The sequence below is a fragment of the Macaca mulatta genome, chromosome 5 (assembly GCF_049350105.2).
Source record: "Macaca mulatta isolate MMU2019108-1 chromosome 5, T2T-MMU8v2.0, whole genome shotgun sequence".
Taxonomy (NCBI): domain Eukaryota; kingdom Metazoa; phylum Chordata; class Mammalia; order Primates; family Cercopithecidae; genus Macaca; species Macaca mulatta.
Window position 1 is genome coordinate 22524982 of NC_133410.1, and position 10196 is coordinate 22535177.

Below are 10196 nucleotides of genomic sequence, written 5' to 3' on the forward strand. Positions count from 1 at the left end.
AGCAATGTGGTTTAAATTTTTTATTAAATATGAAATTGTTGTAAGTTTTAATTATATGATCTTTATTAAGTTAGGGAAGTTTCATTCTATCACTGATTTTCTGAGTTTATACCAAAAATTACATTGAAATTTAGTAAATGAATCTTTTGCAGCAATTAAAACAGTTACATGGATTGCAATAATTATTTGGCAGATAAATAAATCAAAAACTATAACATACACACACACACAACTGAATATTATTCAGCTTTAGAAAAGGAAATCCCCGGCATTGGTGGAAAAACACCCTCGGCTTTGGCCGTGGCCACGGGTGAGATTCGGCGCCCAGAGCCTCACTGCGCGCTGCTCCACGTGCCGCGGCGAAACCCAGGCCCAGACAGGCGCCCTGGGTGCGGTAGCTCGCATGGTCTGGCCCCTGACTCCTGACCCCGGCTACCGACCCCTAATCCTGTCTTCTCTCCTCAGGACACTGGTCCTCCCACGCCTGACACTGACGTCGTCAGGACCGCGGGGTCGGGGGGACTTGGCTGTTCCCCCTTTCAAATAAAACTATTTGTCTAAAAAATAATAATAATAATAATAGAAAAGGAAATCCTATCATTTGCTAAAACATGGATGGACTTGGAGGACATTATGCTAAGTGAATTAAGCCAGACATAAAGAGAAAAATACTATATGATCACAAATCTTTGTGGAATCATTTCTTTAAAGAGTCAAATATACACAGACAGAGAATACAACAATGAAAAGATGTAAATCAGAGGATACAAAATAGTAGATATGTAAGATGAATAAGTCTAGAAACCTAATGTACAACATGAGGGCTATAGGTAATATTGTACAGTATTTAGAATTTTTGCAAAATGAGTGGCTTTTAGCTGCTCTTGACAACAAAAAACAAGGGGGTGGGGTAAACATTTGAGATGATGGATGTGTTAATTTGCTTCACTATAGTAACCATTTTACTACCTTTGTGTGCCCCCTAGTATACCATAAATATATACAATACAATTTAGTTTTAAATTTAAAACATAAAATGCACACTGCAAACTACAAAATATAGTTATATGATTAGTCTTATATGTGGTGATAGATAACTGGAATCTACAAATGTCTTATTTTGCATTTTCTTTATATATTAGCCTTTTATATATTAGCCTCATCAAAACTTTGGTTTTCTAAAACCTTTTTTTTAGTTTTCTAAAAAGTCTTTTATAAGTTAGGAACCATCTATCCCTTGAAAGTATGGAAGAACTCAACTATGAAGCTATTTGGACTTGAGGCATCATTTGAGGAAAGCCTGAAATTACCCTTTCAATTTATCTAATGATTATTGGTCTATTTGGGGTTTTTACTCTTCTTGCTCCAATTTTGGCCTTTTATATTTTTCTACAAGTGTCTCTCTTCTTTCTAGATTTCAAATATATTCAAATGTATTCCTGAATAGCTGCTATAATAAAATTTGTATTATTTTTAAACCCTTTCTGTACATATATTCATTACATTTTTCTGTATCATATTGATTTTATATCCTTTTATTTTATTCTATATGTCTTGCCAAAGATATCTTTACCATATGAATCCTTTAAAAATACATTTTTTGCTAATATTCTTTATATATTATTGGGTTTACTTATTCATTTACTTATTAAATATTGATTGAGCCACCTGCCATTTGCTTAGCACTGTTCTAGGCACCCAGATTTAGCAATGGACAAAGCAGACTAAAATCTCAGCCCCTGGGGATTGCATGCTGATATATTCTTTAATTATGATTGGCTCCCCGCTTGCTTCATTGGTTTTCTTCTTCTGTTTGCTTTGTCCAACTTTTTAAATTGAATGCTTATTAATTTCCCTCTTAGAAATGCATTTGCATTGTCATTCAATGCTAAATCTATTATGTGTTTATCTCCTCTATGATTTCTTCTTGATATATGCTCTATTTTTAGCCTTCGATTAATTATGTTTAACTTATAAGTGTATATTAAAATATCATTTTAAATTTATTAGTTACTCTCTTCCCCTATACCCATATAGTAATTGAAGATACCTCAGTAGCCTCAGGTATGTATCATCTTCACTTCTCTAGGCAATATATACTGTCTTTGCTTCTTTAGACAATAAACTTGACAGAATTATTTACTCATTCCTAATTTCATGTGCTTATTTCATGTACATTTCATGTGTGTGCATGTCTGTGTCTGTGTGTTTCTACTAGAAATCATTTCTCTTCTTGCCTGAGTACTTCCCCCAAGAATTTTCTCAAAGAGGATTGTGTAGGGTAAACCTCATGAGAACTGAAAATAGCTTTATTTTTAAAATTTATCTTACTAAAAATTTTAAGTTTAATTTTGTTTAACACTTTGAAAATGTTGCCTCTTTAGTTTTCCTTGTATTGCTGTGGAGAAGCTAAATATTAAATGATCTTCTTTTTTTTCTGAAAAATTTTAATATATTATTGTTGCCATTTTTATTCTTATCATTCACCATAAGTTGTCTATTGTGGATTTTCCTTATCTAATTTTTCAGCACACTATAATATTTTTCAATCTGAGGTATTTCATTATCCTCTAATTTAATTAACTCTCACCCCTTATTTCATAAAATACATTTTCACCTCCATTTATGTCCTCTCTTTCCTTTAAAAAAAAGCTTGTCATAAAAACGTGAAAACTTACAGTTCTCTTCCTTATATCTCTTAACTTAAAAAAAAAAAATTTCTATCTCTCTATTCCTTCCTGCTGTCTTGTGGTAGCACCCAAACCCCATATTCTAGGTCGGCACTATATTTTAGCTGGATACACTTTGCTATTTATCCTTTCTATTGAATTTTTAATTTTAATTCATATTTTTATTTCCTGTGTGCCTCTTGAGTCAATTTTATAACTGCTGGGTCCTCTCTTTTCTTCTAGTATCCACCCTGTCACTCTGATGATGTCTCCTTGCTGTTATTGCTCCTCTAATTCACAGAAGCTCTCCTGTGTCTTGTCCTCTCAATGCAGATGACAATGGAGTTTCCCCCCACAGTAATCTCCATATGGTCCTTTTTTTGGTTAATACTGCTTCCTATCTCTCCAAGATTGTTGACATTGTGTTGCTTTTGTGTATCTAACACTTCTCTCCTATGTTATACCACCAGGACAAGCTTCGGGAGACAGAGGCATATTATACTAATTCACAATGTTGTCAGGGAGTAAAAATCAAAAGTATTATTTTATATCAAGGGTAGAAAGCAGGAGGGGCAGGGAGGTGGTGCATGAGTCCTGGCAGAAGATCCCTTTCATGCATGTCCCAACGACTTCCTTGGACCTGATGAATATTGAAGACCTGGGACAGTGACGTAAAAATCAAGCAACAAGGAAATAAATTCCAATGGCAAATAACATTTTGACTGAGAAACCATTATCCTCTTCCCCAGATCGATATTATTAATTTATACTTACAAAGGCAGTGACTGAAAGATCAAAAGAAAATAGTCTTGCTCTCATCTAGGCAATCCAACCTGGAGGGTTTCAGAAGGCACATTGACTGATCCTGTGCAACTGAAGCCTTCAAAATTTGCTTTCTTCTTGCTTCTATCTTCTTCCTTCTATTTGCCCTTATTTATACACACACACACACACACACACACACACACACACACACACACACCCCAATACATGCTTCTTTCACCTGAATTCCACATTACATAAAAACTGACTTCCCATGAACCGTGCACAGGTTGTCACTAAGGATTCTTCATTGTCTCCCACATTTTCTGCCACCTAATTGTAAAGAGCACCTTCCCCTGCATTCTAGAGGTATATGCAATAATATATATATATATATGCATGCTATTTAATAAAGTATTAAATAATAGTATAGCATTATCATATAATAGTATCCTGTAATATTTAATAAATTATTCTCAGCTTATCTACATTATTCTATATACTATATTATTCTATATGTTATGCAATGGTCTCATACTATTCTATACATTATATTCTATAGAATAATATAGTATATTATATTTAATAATATAATACTATTATTATGTACTATAGTATATAATAAAGTAAAATTTAAGTTCACCTGGTTTTCTTCTGGTGTTTTCTAAAGGTCTTTGGCTATCTGTACATGTATATCATAGAAAATAGGATGTGGAATTCCCAGTGGCTTTTTGATGTTAATAGTGCTGATGTTAGGAACTATCAGTCCTGTTTCTTCAAAGCCCAGCCACACACTTCCTTTTTTCTTTGGGGAGGTAGAGGAAAGAAACAGGGAGAGAAAATAGGTAGAGCCAACTGTTGAGCTACGAGTTCTCAGGCAACTCTAACATAGGTTTTCATCATGCCCTGCCAAAATGACAAATCCCTTTTTCATGTGCTGCTGATGGAGGAGAACAGCAAAAAACTGAAGAAGTATAGGAAGCCAAGGGGAGATTTCTGTGCTGGATGTGGACTGGTGTGTATGCAGGCTCTATTCAAGCCAGACACTTTAGGAACATTATTTCATCTGATTGTCCCAACAGCACTATTAAAAGTTATATGTTATTATGAACTTTTCATAGATAGTGACACTCAACTCAATGAATTTCAATATTGTCCCAATTTCATGAGTAATAGCGGAGACACCAGGAATTCCTCAGAGGCATGTCTGAACATAAAGACTCTGTCCACTCACCACAAAATCAGAGAAGAAAGCATTCTTGCCCTAAGACAGAGCTTGCTACTCAGGGTTTGCCCTTGATTAAATATGGAAAGTTTACCTGTGATACCTCTGACCTGTAACTTTTGTTTTTGAGGCTTGATCTTCTTTCTGTAGTATCCAGCACCCCTCCATTTGTGCATGGAGGGCTCTCAGCTTATCTGCATTTTCTATAAGAGGACCATCTATGATAAACTGATTCTCACTTAGATGTTAGCTAAGAAGTTGTTTTTTGTTACTGTTTTTTGTTTGGGTTTGTTTGTTTTACCTTTCCCAGAGAACCATAGATAAAAGGAGAAATTGTTTCTTTAATATTTGCTATTGTTTAATTCAAAGAAATGAATCTCTAAATGTAGAGTTTCCATCTCTCGAGCCTTGGCAAAGAACATATAGATGTTAAATTTGCTATCAACCAAATGAGGTGAAATCTAGTCAATTACCAATGCCACATGGTCTGGTTGGCACCAGAAGGCCTAATATCTGAGTACACAATAGAAAGCAAGTCAGGTGGTCTTTAAACAACACTCCCCTGAGACAATCAAGGTGGAAATAAAGAAATCTCAAAAGTTTAGCAAGCGGATGTTTATCTTGCTAGATACTGTCAGTAGTTTTCTGTAGCTACTTTTTTGAGCTAGCTAATGTTTAATTTGAGTAACCTTGTGGAAAGACCTGTTTAAGTGGCACTATCAAACAATAGCAGCAAGAGGAGAGATAAGAAGAAAGTAAAAAAGGATTATTAAAGAAATGCTGGGGGTGAAATTTATCTCTTCAAACAAATCAGGGTGTGCTAAGTTAATAGAAAAATCCTATAATGGATGGACAGATAGGAAACTTATTTTCCAGAAGTTAGAAGCATGTGAGTGATTTTTACTCTGATTTGGTGGCAGGGGGGTGGGGAGAGGAGGCTGTGAATTTCAGAATATTATATTTATAATATATTTTCCAGGATACTGGCATTAAAAATACCTTTTTAAAAATATTACATAACAATGATGCAAAGGATGAAACTGAAGGGGAGGGACAGGGTCTTGAGACTGCCTATCCTGAGCTTCTATCCATAATTCAGCTCTGTAGGAAGAAAATCTCTTTCGATCCCATTTTCAATTCTAGTACATCTAACAGCAACACTAGAATAAGATTTGACCTACTAAGTGCTCTGCTGCATTGGAGTTGTTTAGATTCACCAGAGTATAAAAAACACACATAGAAAGACTAATTACAAAATAGAGGCTGAGTTTGTCTTTCAGTATTTCTATTATTTGGTTAGTCCAGGCTCAGCCCCTAGATTCTGAATTTGTCAGGCTTCTGAGCCCAGGCTAAGCCATCATAACCCCTCAGCCCCTAGACTCTGAAGTTGTCAGGCCTCTGAGCCCAAGCTAAGCCATCATAACCCCTGTGACCTGCACATATACATCCAGATGGCCTGAAGCAACCAAAGAACCACAAAAAAAGTGAAATAGGCAGTTCCTGCCTTAAGTGATGACATTCCACCATTGTGATTTGTTCCTGCCCCACCCTAACTGATCAATTGACCTTGTGACATTCCTTCTCCTGGACAATGAATCTCAGGAGCTCCCCATGCAGCACCTTGTGACTCCCACCCCTGTCTGCAAGAGAAAACCTTCTTTAACTGTAATTTTCCACTACCTACCCAAAGCCTATAAAACTGCCCCACCCAATCTCCCTTTGCTGACTCCTTTTTTGGACTCAGTCTGCCTGCACCCAGGTGATTGAAAAGCTTTACTGCTCACACAAAGCCTGTTTGGTGGTCTCTTCACATGGACACACATAACAGAATTTAGATGCAGTAAAATTTCCAATGTGTTCCTGAGATTACTTTATTACAGAAGAGTATTAATAATGTGCATGTATTGATGCTTTATTTGTACTGTTTTTGAAGCAAAAGAGTTGAAATAAATAATTCCAGATTCTATTTGACCAATCAGCTTGTATTTTTAAAGGCTTAATAAGTAGCTGCCTCTGAGGAGATTTAGAGAAGGGCTGTCAGAAATGGGTAACTTTTCTTCAGGTGTTTACAGAAGATGAAGGGTGACAAGACAGGCACCAAGCAATCGGAATGGTGGAGAAAGATGTTGTGGCTTCTGACTGCTTGCCTGTGGTCTTTTGTGTTAACCAGCAATACAAAATTACTAGACTTTTCCATAGAGATAAAGGACTATGAAAATAGTTTGGACCAGGCATAGTGGCTCACCCTTGTAATCCCAGCATTATTGGAGGCTAAGGTGGGCAGATCACTTGAGCTCAGGAGTTGGAGACTAGCCTAGGCAACATGATGAAATCTCGTCTCTACCAAAAAGTATAAAATATTAGCTGAGGTGGGAGGAGGCTTGAACCCAGGAGGCGGAGGTTGCAGTGAGCCAAGATCGCGCCACTGCCCTCCAACCTGGGTAAGAGAGTGATACCCTGTTGAAAGGAAGGAAGGAAGGAAGGGGGAAGGAGGGAAGGAAGGGGGGAAGGAGAAGAGAAGGAGGGAAAGAAGGAAGGAGGGAAGGAGGGAAGGAGGGAAGGAGGGAAGGAAGGAGGGAAGGAGGGAAGGAGGGAGGGAAGGAGGGAAGGAGGGAAGGAAGGAAGGAAGGAAGGAAGGAAGGAAGGAAGGAAGGAAGGAAGGAAGGAAGGAAGGAAGGAAAATAAAATAATTTGACCAAGTAACTGTGTGTCCCAATTGCTTAAAAGTTCAGATACACAGGCTCCACTCGATATAAAATAAATCAGAACATCTCTTGGTGTTACGGGCCGAACATGTGTAACCCCCAGATTTATTTGTTGAAGCCCTAACTCCCAGTGCAATGGTGTTTGGAGATGGGGCCTTTGGAGGTAATTAGGATTAAATAAGGTCATGAGGACTGGACTCTTATGATGAGATTAGTAGCCTTATAAAAGACACCAGAGAACTTGTTCTCTCTCTCTCTCTCTCTCTCTCTCTCTCTCTCTCTCTCCGTATTCACATAAAGAAGAGCTCATGTGAGCACACAGCAAGAAAGGGATGGTCTGCAACCTAAGAACCTAAGAGGAGAGCCCTCCCCAGAAACCAACCATGCCAACACCCTGATCTCAGACTTCCAGCCTTCAGAACTGTGCGAAATAAATTTCTGTTGTGAAAGGCAGGAGTTTGTTGGGAAATGAGTTCCTAGTCTTTTTGCCTTTACTTAAACTACTTTGGTAAGATGTAATTGGGTTTTTTTTCCCCTTTGTCTCATTGCCCTCCAACCACTGAGCTGTAGTCACACCTGCTTCTGTAGAAGGGTGAATACAACCCAGGAAAAAAAAGAAAAAAATGGTTTTAATCACATGAAATTTCCCCCCGCCTTCGCCAAAAAAAAAAAGTATGTGTTGAAATCCTAACCAGCCAGAATGTGTCCTTATTTGGAAATAAGGTCTTCATAGAGGTCATGACGTTAAAATGAGATACAGAGTTGGCGTTAAAACTATCTTAAAAAAAAAAAGGCAGCAAATCAGGTTACTTTTCAAAGGAGGGTAAAATCAAGGCTCAGGACTATCACAGCTTTAGTAGCTCAGATATGTTCATATACAAGCCACATTTTCTTCAAAAATACCCACGATTCTGTTTGCTGGATTATTAGAAATGGAGTGGGAGGATAAGCCGTAATAAAAGTTCAGGCAGAGTGAAACAGTAAATAGTATGTACAAATCCCTGTAACTTAACCTGATACCACACATTCAAGTTGTGAGAGGTCTCTCTTGGGCATGCTTTATACAGACACTAATCCCATTCATGAAGGTTCTGTACCTATGACCTAATCACCTCCCAAAGGCCCCACTTTCTAATGCCATCGCCTTGGTGGTAAGGATTTCAACATATGAATTTGGGGCTAGGGGATGCAGATGTTCAATCCATAGTAGGTTGTGAGTCTGGAGAAGCAACAAGGCTCCCTCAGTCTGAGCTTGGGCCCTACTCAAGTAGGCAGGTTTCAGTGCATCTTTCATAAGAAGGAATACGGATCTATTCTACCTTCATTTAACTTAAAGTCATAGTGGTGACTCTTCCAGAACAACGGAAATCTATTGTTAAGGAGGAATCGAAGTTTATAAGTTCAGAAACATAAAACAGCCAGGAATGTTCAGAAGGTAACTCTAACTAAAATAATTAAGCCCCTTCCCTGGAAGTACCATGATATAGTTTGGATCTGTGTCCTCACCAAATCTTATGTAAAATTGTAATCTCCGACGTTGAAGTTTAGGCCAAGTGGGAGGTGATTGGATCATGGGGGCAGAGTTCTTATGAAGAGCACCATCCCCCCTTGCTGTTGTACAGTGAGTGAGTTCTCACGACATCTGGTTGTTTAGTAGTGTGTGACACCTCTCCCTACCAACACTCTCTTGGTCCTGCTCCTGCCATGTGAGAAACCTGTTCCCACTTTGCCTTCCACCATGACTAAAGGCTTCCTGAGGTCTCTCCAGAGGCAGATGCTGCCATGCTTCCCGTACAGCCTGCAGAACCATGAGCCCATCAAACCTCTTTTCTTTGTAAATTACCCAGTCTCGGGTATTTATCTATAGTAGTGTGAGAATACACTAACACATACCACAATGCACAGAAAGTAATATCAAGCAGTCTTACCTCAAAGAGCAGGAAGAACATTTGAAGAATATTTGAAGAAAACTATGTGATTTTCTTTCCCTGCACTATTGTAGTTCAGTGCTTCCCTGAAGCCTATTCAAAGGTGAGGATGGAAAATAATCACTCAAGAGATCAAGGCAAATATCATCCCATAGAGAATAGCTCTTTTCCATGAGCTTGCCACCACTGTAGCCTTCAATTTTACATGACTTCTGCTCAAACTGTATAAATAATTAAAATATTTTTGCTTTAAAAGCTTTGGTTAGTCTTTAGGCTCAATGTAGACATCTAAATTAAAAGTTGTAGGGCAAATACCCAAAAGAGTAGGGGTTCTGGCATCAGACAGAACTTGATTTGAGTTTGAATTCCATCACTCTTGTGCAAGATATGCAGCCTCCCAGAGATCTAATCATCTCATCTGTAAAATAAAGCTGATTATATCTGACCTCAATGATTTATTGGAAGGAATACATCACATTACACCTGTAAGCTTTGAGCACAGTGTGTGACACAATTAGTCATGAGTAAAATTAATATTAACTCTTATAAAGAAAATCGTATTTTTGAAAAGAGTGCTAGGTAATATGTTAAATAAAAAAGCTGAGAAAATAGTTGTGTAGGACTGCAGAAAAAAAAGAAATCATATTCTATTAACCACTCCATGAGCCAATTTATCATTGAGAGAAGGATTTGGCTTGATAATGAAATTTCTAGAATAAGCAAACTCTAGTTCTTGACAGAACTTTAGAATCAGAATCTTTCAAATGATCAAACTATACCATACCATAGACTGGGCGACTTGAGCAACATGTATTTTTCACAGAGCTGGAGACTGGGAAGCCCAAGATCAGGGTGCCAGGAGATTCGGTGTCTGGTGAGGGTTCTCTTGTGGTTTCCTCATGTAAGA

The 10196-nt window shown here is 37.8% G+C and overlaps 1 non-coding gene across 1 annotated transcript; it reads left to right on the forward strand.

Moving 5' to 3' along the window:
• Nucleotides 1–270: 270 nt before the first annotated feature.
• Nucleotides 271–382, forward strand: LOC114678612 (small nucleolar RNA ACA64). Its single transcript, XR_003730042.2, has one exon. It is a non-coding gene; the product is annotated as a small nucleolar RNA ACA64 (small nucleolar RNA).
• The last annotated feature ends 9814 nt before the right edge of the window (nucleotides 383–10196 follow it).